Source organism: Arachis duranensis, chromosome 9, assembly GCF_000817695.3.
Source record: "Arachis duranensis cultivar V14167 chromosome 9, aradu.V14167.gnm2.J7QH, whole genome shotgun sequence".
NCBI lineage: Eukaryota > Viridiplantae > Streptophyta > Magnoliopsida > Fabales > Fabaceae > Arachis > Arachis duranensis.
The window spans coordinates 61,786,676-61,801,320 of NC_029780.3; positions in this window are offsets into that span (position 1 = coordinate 61,786,676).

The window sequence follows — 14,645 nt, forward strand, 5'->3', positions numbered from 1 at the left end:
AAAAAAAAAGTCCTCCTTGACTTCAATTCTATCCTATTTATACACTTTCTAAATTGAGCTTCTGTTGTGATTCTTGGGCTTTGAGGCCTTTCCCTGATTTCCTTTTTGCTTTGGGTTTATGATCCATAATCCTGATGAGGCTGTGATCCCATTCTGTAACATTCATTGAGCAAACTTAGTGATAAACAAGTAATGATACAAGACTCAACAATTTGAAGTTCCAGACTCATCAATTCTTCAGGCCCAATCCCATAAACTATGATATTCAATTGGGTTTCATACCATAATAGGTTTAAGTTAATATTTGTGCTCCAATGCTAACTTAAACCTCAATATAATTGGCCCAGAAACCCTTTCAAAGAGTGGCGTTTAAGTTGAAGTTTAAGTTTCAGTTTAAGGTCAAACTAAAACTTAAACGTGGAATTGGAAGAAAGCACCCCAGGAGTGTACATAGTCGAACATGTTTAACCTCCAGTTTGAGGTCAAACTGGAGGTTAAACTTGGAAATGAAGAAAGCAACCCCTGGAGGCCATTAGGATCGAACACGTTTAACCTCCAGTTTGAGGTCAAACTGGAGGTTAAACTTGGAAATGAAGAACACACCCTGGAGGAGAAAAACCATCGAACACGTTTAACCTCCAGTTTGAGGTCAAACTGGAGGTTAAACGTGGAACTCTTCTGGTGCCTCTCTATTGCTTCTGGCGTTTAACCTCCAGTTTGAGGTCAAACTGGAGGTTAAACGTGGAAATGCTTTTGTGCCTCCCTTAGTTCAATTCTCATTCTGGCGTTTAACCTCCAGTTTGAGGTCAAACTGGAGGTTAAACGCCAGTTACAGCATTTCCTCTCTTCTCATAATTTTGGCGTTTAAGCTCCAGTTTAGGCTTAAACTGGAGCTTAAACGTCCCATTTGAATTTCAAGCTTCCTTCATTGATTTTGTTGCTTCCTTGCCTAGCCTCTCTTCCCTGAAATCATCCAAACAATTGCATCAAAGTCTTGCAAAATTTCATGAGAATTCATCCATTCATAGCATTCAAGTAATATAACTAAAAACTCATGGAATTTGCATCAAAATTACACTGTTTGGATGATTCATTACTTTGTTGTTCATTTAACCATTCTTGGTTACTTTAAGCTCAAGAAAATGCATAAAACAACTAAAACTAACAGAAAAATGCTAGTGAAACTAGCCTAAGATGCCTTGGCATCATTTTCCCTTTCTGTTTGTCGAGATGTTTTGCTCCTCATCCGGGATGTTTTCAAGTAATCCATTCTTCTCTTCTTTTTGTAGGATTTAGTTGACCTCATGTCTTCCTGAAATAACGTTGTAGAGATGCCTTCCCAGGTTCCTGCGGGTATGGCCGATTGGGTGGACTCCATGGTTCTCATGTGTGTCTCGCTGGTTGATTCTGAGTTTTGTGCTCAGCTTAGGCAGTTTCATAGTGTCTGTAGTAAGTCTGGTGATGAGAAGAATTATGAACTTATCCCTCCTTCTTCTGAAAAGAGAGTCTACTTTTCAACTCGGGTTGTTGATGGTCGCCCTTTCTTTTATGCTTATGATTTTTTCTTTGGTCAGTTGGGTATTACCCTTCCTTTTACTCAATTTGAAACTGACCTGTTATGGTCTTGTAATGTTGCCCCCTCTCAACTTCACCCCAATTCCTGGGGTTTCATAAAAGTTTTCCAATTGTTGTGCAATGGTTTTGGTATTCCTGCTTCCCAATCTCTCTTTTTCTACTTGTTTATCTTGACTAAGCCTGGAGTGGTGAAAAAGAAGGAAGCTTGGGTCTCTTTTCGTTCCACCCAGGGAAAGAAGGTCTTTTCCATGTTTGACGAGTCATTCCGCGATTTTAAAAACTACTTTTTTAAGGTCCAAGCTGTTGAAGGAACTCGGCCCTTTTTTCTGGATGAAAATGATGAGCCTGCCTTTTTTCTAGATCATGGCACGCCTGCAACCTAATGAGGATCTTCTGATGGAAGTCCATGAAACTTGCAGTTCTGCTGCATTAGAGAAACTAATTAAAGCTTAAGCTCAAAGTTGTTTGCTCCAATGGCAGGAATTGAGATGCTTCTTCCATAGAAGTTGGAAATTGGTGCAGCATAGTCACCAAGTATCTTCCTTGCATTGTTAGCATTGTTGTTATTTTCGGCTGCCATGTCTTCTTCTTTTTCAAAAATTTCTGTCAGGTCCTCTCCAGAGATTTATACTTTAGCTTCTCTTACTTTCCTCTTTAGAGTCCTTTCAGGTTTAGGATCGGCTTCAACAAGAATATCCTTATCCTTGTTCCTGCTCATTTGAAAAAGAAGAGAACAGAAAAGAGGAGGAATCTTCTATGTCACAGTATAGAGATTCCTTTATGTGAGTAGAAGAAGAGAAGAAGAAAAGAATGAGGTAGAGAGAAAATAAAGAGAATTCGAACACAGAGAGGGAGAGAGGGTTCAAATTTTGAGAAGGAGAGCAGTGTTAGTAAACAAATAAATAAATAGAAAGAGATGAGAGGGAGGGAATTCGAATATTAAATAAAAGAAAAGGAAAAATATTTTTGTTTTTATTTCAATTATTAGTTAGTTTTCAAAAATTAAGAAAGGAATAAAATAAAATTAGAGTTTAAAACAATTAGATAATTAAAAAGATTTTTGAAAAAGTTGTTAGTGATTTTCGAAAATTGAGAAGTGAAAAAGTAGTTAGATGGTTTTGAAAAAGTTAAGAAATAGTAAGTTTTGAAAAGATAAGAAGTTAGAAAAAGATTTTGAAATTAAAATTTGAAAAAGATATGATTTGAAAAAGATTTGATTGAAAAAGATATGTTTGAAAAGATATGATTGAAAAAGAATTGATTTTTAAAATTTAAATTGATAATTTGACTAACAAGAAACTAAAAGATATGATTCTAGAATTTAAAGATTGAACCTTTCTTAACAAGAAAGTAGCAAACTTAAAATTTTTTGAATCAAATCCTAAGAAGAAAATTTGACTTGACTCATAAGAAGAAAAATTTTAAAATTTTCAAAAATTTTAAGAAGAAAAATGAAAAAGATTTGATTTTTGAAAAAGTTTTGAAAAGATAGGATTTTTAAATTGAAAATTTGACTTGACTCATAAGAAACAACTAAATTTTTTTAAAAATTTTTGACTGAGTCAATCCAGAATTTCGAAATTTATGAGAGAAATAAGGGAAAGATATTTTTTATTTTTGAATTTTAATGAAGAAAGAGAAAAACAACAAAATGACTCAAAACAAAAAAAATTAATATCAAAACCAATAATGCATGCAAGAACACTTTGAATGTCAAGATGAATACCGAGAACACTTTGAAGATCATGATGAACATCAAAAACTTATTTTTGAAAAATTTTTAAGAAAAGAAACACATGCAAGACGCAGAACTTAGAAATTTTTTATGCTTAGACACTAACAAATTAAAAATGCATATGAAAAACAAGAAAAGACTCAAAACAAGAAAATCACAAGATCAAACAAACACAATCATCAAGAACAACTTGAAGATCATGAAGAACACCATGCATGAGTTTTCAAAAATTTTTTTAAGGAAAATTAAAAATATGCAATTGACACCAAACTTAAAATTTGACACCAGACTCAAACAAGAAATACAATTTTTTTATTTTATTAAATTTTTTAAAAAATTTTTGGAAAAACGAAAAAGAAGAAAATTTTTTGAAAGATTTTTGAAAACTTTTTGAAAATAAAATAAAGGTTTAAACAAGAAGAAAATTACCTAATCTAAGCAACAAGATGAACTGTCAGTTGTCCAAACTCAAACAATCCCCGGCAATGGCGCCAAAAACTTGGTGGACGGAATTGTGATACACAACTCCGATACAACTAACCAGCAAGTGCACTGGGTCATCCAAGTAACACCTTACGTGAGTAAGGGTCGATCCCACGAAGATTGTCGACTTCAAGCAAGCTATGATCATCTTGTAAATATCAGTCAGGCAGATTCAAATGGTTATGAGGGTTTGATAATTAAAAGAGAAATAAAACATAAAATAGGATAGAGATACTTATGCAATTCATTGGTTGGAATTTCAGATAAGCGTATGGAGATGCTTTGTTCCCTCTTAGCCTTTGCTTTCCTATTGTCCTTATCCAATCATGCGTATTCCCTTCCATGGTAAGCTGTATGTTGGTAGATCACCGTTGTCAATGGCTACCATCTGTCCTCTCAGTGAAAACATGTCTGCTATGGTTTCTTACATGGCTAATCAGCTGTCGGTTCTCGATCATGTCGGAATAAGATCCATCGATCCTTTTGCACACTGTCACTGCACCCAACAGTCATGAATTTGAAGCTCGTCACAGTCATCCCATCCCAGATTCTACTCAGAATACCACAGACAAGGTTTAGACTTTTCGGATCTCAAGAATACTGCCAAATGATTCTAGCTTATACCACGAAGACTCTGATCTCACGGAATGGAAGGCTCTGTTGTTAGGAGAGGCAACCATACGTCGTGAACCAAGAGGCCAAGAGATACACACTCAAGCTCTTGTAGATAGAACGGAAGAGGTTGTCAGGCACGCATTCATAAGGGAGGAGGATGATGAGTGTCACGGATCATCACATCCATCAGGTTGAAGTATGAGTGAATATCTTAGAAAAAGAATAAGCATGAATTGAATAGAAAAACAATAGTCCTTCGCATTACTTCATGAGGAACAGCAGAGCTCCACACCTTAATTTATGAGGTGTAGAAACTCCACCGTTGAAAATACATAAGTGATGAAGGTCCAGGCATGGCCAAATGGCCAGCCCTCAAAACGTGATCAAGAGATCAAAAGTGATCCAAAGATAGTCTCAAAAATGATCTAAAGATGTGAATACAATAGTAAAAAGTGCTATTTATACTAAACTAGAAAACTAGGTTCACAAAAAATGAGTAACTAAGTGTAGGTAGTGCAGAAATCGACTTCCGGGGTCCACTTGATGTGTGTTTGGGCTGAGCATTGAAGCTTTCACGTGCATAGACTCTTCTTGGAGTTTAAACGCCAGTTTTGGTGCCAGTTTGGGCGTTTAACTCCAGCTTTGGTGCCAATTCTGGCATTTTATGCCAGAAAAAGGTCTCTGGTGGGCATTTGGACGCCAGTTTGGGCCATCAAATCTCGGGCAAAGTATAGACTATTATATATTGCTAGAAAGCCCAAGATATCTAATTTCTAACGCGATTGAGAGCGCGCCAATTGGGCTTCTGAAGCTCCAGAAAATTCACTTCGGGTGCAGGGAGGTCAGAATCCAATAGCATCTTTAGTCCTTTCTCAGCCTCTGAATCAGATTTTTGCTTAGGTCCCTCAATTTCAGCCAAAAAATACCTAAAATCATAGAAAAGCACACAAACTCATAGTAAAGTCCAGAAATGTGATTTTTGCATAAAAACTAATAAAAATATACTAAAAAGTAACTAAAACATATTAAAAACTGCGTAAAAACAATGCCAAAAAGCGTATGAAACTAGTAAGCACGATCAGTTCTTGATAAAGCGACGTTCAGAATTTGAAAATTTTTGTTTGAATCTCATGATTTGTGTTTCTCCTCTAACCTTGGATACATGTTTGTGGAATTGCTTCCTGAAGAGTAGCATCTTCTAAGCAAGTCACACTCGCACAAGACATGGTATCACTCCACAAGTAGCTTTTGCTGTGTAAGAAAAAGATAGAGTATAAACCTAAGTGTAATTGAATATCTTAGTCATCAAAACTACGAACACGTTGTAGCAATTATCCTAGGAAATTTTGTAATTACTACAAAAAGACAGGTCATATAATCAAAGAATGTTTGATTCAGTCCTAAAATAAACAATTTGCTGTTCAACCAAATATGGCTATTTCCTCTTGTGGCCATCTTGCAAATGCACCTTCAACTGCATCAATACAAACTCAGCCTCCTATTCTTACCCCTGGCATATTACAACAAATGATTATCTCAGCTTTTTCAACCTTAAGGTTTCAAGGTAAAAACCTTTGTAAATCATGTCTTGGCTAACTGATTATGCAACATCTAATCATATGACCATTTCGAATAGTTTGCTTCAACATGTTCGTCAGTATCATGGTTTTGAACAAATCCAAGTTGTTGATATCAATATTATTCCTATTTATGCTATTGGAGACATAAGTCCTATTTTTAATAATTTTTTCTGTATCTCTAGGTTTCTCACATATTTTTCTGTTTATTGAGAAAATAGTAGAGAATAACTATGACGTGCATTTTTCTCGTAATGGTTGTTCTATATATGATCTAGTCTTAGGGACAGTGATTGCAAAGGGATAAAGTTAGACGACTCTTTTCTTTGTAGATTTTCACTCCAACTCTTATTACTTTGTGTTCTTTGGTTGCCAATAAAAGTAAAGCATGGTATAAATGATTGGGACATCCTAATTTAGTTAGTTTCTTACACTTATTCAACTCCAGTTTATTAGGAGAATCTGAGCAGTTATTAACGTCTCATCTTTCTTTTGATTGTGCTACTTGCAAGTTTGGAAAGAATAAAGTTCTTCCTTTTCAAACTATGAATAGTCATGCTATAAAATATTTTTATATTATTTATAGTGACATTTGGAAGATTTCTCCTGTTATTCTCATGGTCAATATAAATACTTTGTAATGTTTATTGATGACTATAACATATTTAAATGAATTTATTTTCTTCACTTAAAATCTAAAGTTCTTAGAATGTTAAAAAATTTTTGGCCTATGTTGAAACTCAATTTATTGCTGTTGTTAAAGTTCGTCGATCAAATTCTGATGGAGAGTCTGTGTCAAATAAATTTTATGACTTCTTAACTCAAAAAAATATTCTTTCTCATCGTTGTTGTCCATATACACCTTAATAAAATGGCTTGGCAAAACGAAAAAATATCACCTTTTGGATGTGGTTCGCACTTTGTTAGTTGAATCATCAGTTCCACCTAAATATTAGGTAAAAGCTTTGTCCAGAACAACTTATCTTATTAATAGAGTGCCTTCTCAGACCATGAATGTCAAATCTCTTTACTTTCATATTTATCATAAATATCCTGACTACATGTCATTTGCATAGATTTGGCTATATGTGTAGTGTTGCTTGCCTACTCATGAATGTTACAAGTTGTCTTCTTAATCTGTTGAATACGCATTTATAGGTTACATTACTAATCACAAAGATTTTGTTTGTTATGATCTTGCCACTAATGGAGTTCGCATCTCTCAAATGTTATGTTTTTTGAAAATCATAATTTCTTTCCAATTCATGATAGTTAACCACTTGAAGTTGTTATTCTTCTAAATTTTGAAGATATATCCGCTGAAGTACAAAAGTTCAAGCTTGGCTTTGTACATCAAAGGTGTTCTCAGCATCTATCAATTAAAAAAACACCAAGTCCAATTGTTACTGTCCTCAACATCCCAAGATAATAAACTTGTGTCTCTCATCCTTCTAAATGATATATCTCTGATTTTACTATTATGTCCTCTAATCCAATTCCCTCTTGTTATTCACATTTGCTAAACATGAGTATTGGCAAAGAGCAATGCAGTTAGAGGAGCTTAAAGAACTTTAGGAAAATCATACATGGAAAATTATTAAATATCCATAAAATGTCAAACCCAATAGGTGTATATGGTGATATACTCAGTCAAACTTTGATCCGATGGGAGTTTGGAGCGTTACAAGGCTCAATTAGTTGCATTGGGTCATAGACAAGAGTTTAGTATTGACTATGAGGAAACATTTGCTCCCGTAGCCAAATGAAAATGATTTGCACCATTCTTGCTATTGCTGCCTCACAAGGTTGGTCCCTTCGGCAATTCGATGTTAAAAACACTTTTCTCCATGGTGATCTTAAAGAAGAAATATACATGTCTCCTCTTCCTGGTTTATTTTCTTCTACTACTAAAGAAGTTTGCAAGTTAAATCATTCCTTATATGGTTTAAAACAGGCTCCTTGATCATGGTTTGGGAAGTTTCATTCTACTTTACTCCAATTTAATCATGCATAAATTAAATATAACTCTTCGTTGTTTTTTCAAAAAATTACTGCTGGAATGGTCTTTCTTTTAGTGGATGTCGACGATATTGTCTATAGGGATATATTCTTCAATGATCTCTCCACTACAACATGACCTTCAAGCTTTTATTCACATGAAAGACTTTGGTACCCTTTCATACTTCTTGGGATTAAAGGTGCATTGGACTCTTTGGGCATTTTCTTACACCAATTTAGGTATAAACAAGAGCTAATAAAGTTAGCTGGTCTTTAAGACTCTTCTACTGTTGATATTCCTCTTGGGGTGAATGTTAAGCATCACACTAATGAAGATGAGCAACTCTTAGACCTGTTGTTGTATCGACAACTAGTGAGAAGCCTCAATAACTTAATATTAACATCACCTTATATCTCTTTTTATGTACAACAAGTTTGTTAATTTATGTACTTCCCAAGAGATCTATGGTGCACAAAAATTACACTCACACTATGTAATTCTACACAACTAACCAGCAAGTGCACTGGGTCGTCCAAGTAATACCTTACGTGAGTAAGGGTCGATCCCATAGAGATTGCCGGCTTGAAGCAAGCTATGGTTATCTTATTATTCTTAGTCAGGATACCAATAGGGTTCTTTAGTTTCAATTGTAAAAAGTGAAAGAGCAAGAAATGAGTATTTGTTACGCTGTAATGGAGATTGTGTTGGAGTTTTGGAGATGCTTTGTCTTCTGAATCTCTGCTTTCCCCCTATCTTCTTCTTCACGCACGCAAGGTTCCTCCTATGGCAAGCTCTGTGTTGGTGGATCACCGTTGTCAATGGCTACCATCCGTCCTCTCAGTGAAAATGGTTCAGGTGCGCTGTCACCGCACGGCTAATCATCTGTCGGTTCTCACTCATGCTGGAATAGGATCCATTGATCCTTTTGCGTCTGTCACTACGCCCAACCCTTGTGAGTTTGAAGCTCGTCACAGTTATTCAATCCCTGAATCCTACTCAAAATACCACAGACAAGGTTTAGACTTTTCGGATTCTCAAGAATGCTGCCAATGAATTCTAGCTTATACCACGAAGATTCTGATTAAGGAACCCAAGAGATACTCATTCAATTGAAGGTAGAACGGAGGTGGTTGTCAGGCACGCGTTCATAGATTGAGAATGGTGATGAGTGTCATGGATCATCACATTCATCATGGTTAAGTACGAATAAATATCTTAGATAGAAACAAGCGTGTTTGAATGGAAAATAGAAGTACTTGCATTAGTTCATCGAGACACAGCAGAGCTCCTCACCCCCAACAATGGAGTTTAGAGACTCATGCCATCAAAGAGTACAAAGTTCAGATCTAAAATGTCACGAGGTACAAAATAAATCTCTAAAAGTTGTTTAAATACTAAACTAGTAACCTAGGTTTACAAAAAATGAGTAAACTAAGGTAGATGGTGCAGAAATCCACTTCTGGGGCCCACTTGGTATGTGCTGGGGCTAAGACTTGAGCTTTTCACATGCCTGGGCTGTTTCTGGAGTTAAACAATAGGTTGTAACTTGTTTTGGATGTTTAACTCCAACTGGTAACCTGTTTCTGGCGTTTAATGCCAGAATGGAACATGGAACTGGCGTTAAACGCCAATTTACGTCGTTTATCTTCGAGCAAAGTATGAACTATTATATATTGTTGGAAAGCCCTGGATGTCTAATTTCCAACCCAATTGAGAGTGCGCCAATTGGACGCCTGTAGCTCCAAAAAATTTATTCCGAGTGCAACGAGGTCAGAATCCAACAACATCAGCAGTCCTTTTTCAGCATTAATAAGATTTTTGCTTAGCTCCCTCAATTTCAGCCAGAAAATACCTAAAATCACAGAAAAACACACAAACTCATAGTAAAGTCCAGAAATATAAATTTTGCCTAAAAACTAATAAAAATATACTAAAAACTAACTAAAACATACTAAAAACTACATGAAATTACCCCCAAAAAGCGTATAAAATATCCGCTCATCAATCTATATATTGTTGCAATTCGATGCATGATTAAATATCTAAAGCATACTATTTCTCGTGGGTTATTTTTCTCTACTAGTTCATCTTTGAACCTTACTACTTATAGTGATGTAGATTAGGCGGCATGTCTTAATACTATTCAATCTGTTACTGGTTGGTTTATGTTTCTCGGAAACTCTTTGATCTCGTAGAACAGTCAAAAGCAAGATCGTGTATCTAAATCTTTAGCTAAGTGAAGTTACTATTTTATGTTTGTTACATGTTTTGAAGTTACTTAGTTTTAGGGATTATTGCATGAACTAAGCTTTCCCCAATGGGAAACTTCTCTCTATGCTGATAACACAAATGTAATTCAAATTGTTAATAGTCCATTTTATCAATAAACACACCATACATATTGAAGTGGACTACCATGATATTTGAGAGGTTGTTGATACTCAAATTCTTACACTTCTTCATATCCTCACAATATTACAAGCTGCCATCCTATTCATTGAGTCTCACACTAGACAATGCCACCAGTTTTTTGTAAGCATATTGATGCTTTTAGATAAATCAGCATCAATTTGAGAGGATATTATTGTATATAATATGTACATGTACATGTGATTGTATATGTTAAATTGTTTTTAACAACGCTAAATTATTGCTTCTTAATTTACACACTCTTTACCAAGAGAAGGAAGAGAAAAAGTTGGACAGTCGATGCTACACGTAAAGAAGAAAATGTTTATTTGTAAATTTATATGTTTTGTTTGACATTTTAAATCTTTTTTAATTGAGATTATTATAATTATAGAATTGATTATAGTTACAAGTAACCTTGAGTTGCTTTTGCAGCATTTTCATTTGTTGATGGAAAATATTTGGTCTCAAAAATGCCGTACTCGAAATGCAATATAGTTTATTTCGAGGAATGGAGGGTGTATCGAGAAAGGTCTGTTGAGAGATGAAAAGCAGGAACCAGTCGACGTACTCAGTCGAGGAATAAAGGTTATTTGAAGTTGAGTTTTAGCAGTTACTCGCATTATACAAAAGAGCAGAAACAATTGCTTGAAGATTAGCACACGTGGAAGTTCCTCTTGAGTCTGATTGGTCAAGGACTTCAATAAATAGCTGAAAGATCGTTGAAGAAGGGGTTAGAGCATTGCTTCAGAAAAACACTTAGGCACACTCACATTCTAGCGATTTGTTGAGTCTGTGTTCGAGTTATTTTTCTGTAGTGTTCCTTCAACATTTTCAAATTTCATCTTCATTTCTTGTAATCTTTATTTTCTTAGCAAAATTACCTTTCAAGTACATTCACTTTCCTTTGTTTTCTTTTAATGTTCAGCACTTTGTACTGCTTCTTTTTTTTCACTGCTTTTTCTTGCTTCAAGAATCAATTTCATGATTTTTCAGATCATCAATAACATTTCTCTTGTTCATCATTCTTTCAAGAGCCAACAATTTTAAGATTCATAAAATTCAATATAAAAAAATATGCACTGTTCAGGCATTCATTCAGAAGACAAAAAGTATTGCCACTACATATAAATAATTAGAATTTTCCTTATTAAAAACTCGAAAAAAATATTGCCTCCTTATTCTAAAAATATGCTATTTTATTCATGTTTGATGATAATGAGAAAAATAAATTATAGCTTAATTGGAGATAAAATCAAAATAGAGATACTAATTACTACTACTCATATATAACTTCTAAGGTAAATTCCTAATAAGAAAAGTTATCACAGAGTTAAGGCTAAGATTAGGACTCAACAACCTTTATTTTGGGAGGTGGATGCTCCTTTAATCTGTGGGGTGCTTGGCCCTTCAAGAGATAGCTTCTGACGCTTCAGTTCCTTAGGTTCACGCCTTTGCTCTTCTTGTTCCCCTAGCAGTTTACAAAGCATGCTACTTTGATTTTGCTGTTCTTTCTTTAGTTGGTCCATAGCTTCTTGCAATTTGGTGACAGATGCTTCAAGACGCTCCCAGTATTCAATTTGAGGGATTTCCGGGAGGAACTCCTGTGCTTTCCTTTTGATGTGGTCGTCCTGCATTTGTTGTCCTTCCATTGACTTTTTGGTGATTGGTTGCTCAACTGAGATATACTCATTTACTCCCATCTTCACCCTAGCATCTTTACCTAGCATAGAGATTAAGCTTGGATAAGCCAATTTGGTATCTTTGGAGTTCTTGTTTGTAATTGTGTAAAGTTCACAAGAGATCAGCTGATGAACTTCCACTTCTTTTCCCAACATAATGCAATGGATCATTACTGCTCTTTTGATGGTGACTTTAGAGCAGTTGCTAGTGGGCAGTATAGAACACCCAATGAAGTCCAGCCAGCCTCTAGCGACTGGTTTGAGATCTCCTCTCTTGAGTTGATTTGGGACACCCTTTGTGTTGGTTGTCCACTTGGTTCCAGGGAGGCATATGTCCTCTAGAATTTCGTCAAAGCCCTTATTTGTTCTCATCATTCTACTATTAAAGGAGTCTGGGTCATCTTTCAGCTGAGGTAGCTTGAAGATCTCCCTGATTTTGTCAGGGTGGAGGTGAACAATCTTCCCTCTGACCAAAGTTCGATAGTCATAGAAGGCGGTTCCAGCTATTCTCTGCCTGTCTGTTTGCCACAGATTAGAGTAGAATTCCTGAACCATGTTTCTTCCCACCTTTGTTTCAGAATTAGCTAGGATTTCCCAGCTCTTGTTTCGAATTTGCTCTTGGATCTCCGGATATTCATCTTCTTTCAGATCGAATTTAACTTTCGGGATCACTGACCTTAGACCCATTATTTTCTAGTAATAGTCTGAATGTTATTTGGTTAAGAACTTCTCTTGATTTCAAAGTGGTTTTGGAATATTCTCTTTCTTGCCTCTTGGAGTGGTTTGTTTTCCCTTAGGAGCCATGATCTTAGTGGGTATTGGTTTAGTGATCATGGATAAACACACCAAACTTAGAGGTTTGCTTGTTCTCAAGCAAAAGAAAGGAAAGGAGAGGGATAGATGGAGAGCCAAGTTCGAATTGTGGAGGAGAGGAGGGAGCCGAACGTGGATTTAAAGGGAGGGGGTGGGTTTTCAAAAATTTTGAAGAAAATATGATAGAAGATATGATTTGTAAAATATAAGTATGATAGGAAAAAGATGCCATTTAAAATTGAAAAGATATGAAAGATATTTGAAAAAGATAAATCTAAATTTTGAAAAGAAGATATGATGAGTTTAAAAAGATTTGAGAAGAATTTAAAAAGATTTGAAAAGAATTCAAAAAGATAATTGAGTTTTGAAAAAGATTTGAAAAGAAGTTGAAGAGGATTTAAAAAAAAGACTTATATTTATAATTAAGATACATTTGATATCTTTGAAAAAGGATTTGAAAAATTAGGATTTTTAATATGTTTATGCAAGAAATTATGGATGGAAACATGAAAATTTGAAAAAAATCAAGTTGGGAACAAAAACTTCCTCCCTTTCACAATCCTGGCATTAAACGCCCAACTGCTGCATGTTTTGGGCGTTTAACGACCAGTTGGTGCTTGGTCTGGACATTTAACGCCCAGCTGTTGCTTCTAGCTAGCGTTAAACGCCAGAAACTCCTTCATCACTAGGCGTTTTTCTAAACACCCAAGACACTGTAAAATCTGGCGTTAAACGCCCAGAAGATGCTTCTTTCTGGTGTTTAACGCCCAGTAGATGCTTCTTTTGGGCGTTTAAAGCCCAAGATAGCTCTTATTGGCGTTTTTGCACCAGTGAGCTTCTTTTTGCTGTTTTATCCTCTGAATCCTTCTATAACTCTATGAACTCATGCAATTGCTATTTTACCTTGAAGATAATTAATATGAACCTGTAAAATTATCATGTAATTAACAAATAAGCTTTGTTAGTGGCTGGGTTGCCTCTCAGCAAGCGCTTCTTTATTGTCTTTAGCTGGACCATTACTGAGCTTTAATCAAGTCTCAGTTTTGAGCATTCTTGCTGAAAATTGCTTTCAAGATAATGTTTGACTCTCTATCCATTAACAATGAACTTTTTGTCAGAATCATTATCCTGAAGCTCTACGTATCTATATGGTGACACACCTGTAATCACATTTGGTCCTCTCCACTGAGATTTCAATTTTCCAGGGAATTAAGCAGTAGAACTTTCTACCCTGGCTCAAAGACTCTGGATGACAGCTTCTTGTCATGCCATCTTTTTGCTTTCTCTTTGTAAATTTTTGCATTTTCAAAAGCATTGAGTCTGAATTCCTCTAGCTCATTTAACTGGAGCAATCGTTTTTCTCTAGCTAACTTGGCATCAAGGTTTAGAAATCTGGTTTCCCAGTAGGCCTTATGTTCCAGTTCCACTGGCAAGTGACAGACTTTTCCATACACAAGCTAGTATGGAAAGGTCCCTATAGGAGTCTTGAATGCTGTTCTGTATGCCCACAGAGCATCATCCAAGCTTCTTGCCCAATCCCTTCTACGGTTAATCACAGTTTGTTCCAGGATTCTTTTAAGTTCTCTATTAGAGACTTCAGCTTGCCCATTTGTTTGTCGATGATATGGAGTTGCCACCCTGTGGCTAACTCCATATTGAACCATAGCAGAGTAAAGCTGTTTATTACAGAAATGAGTGCCCCCATCACTGATTAGTACTTTAGGGACACCAAATCTGCTGAAGATATGTTTCTGGAG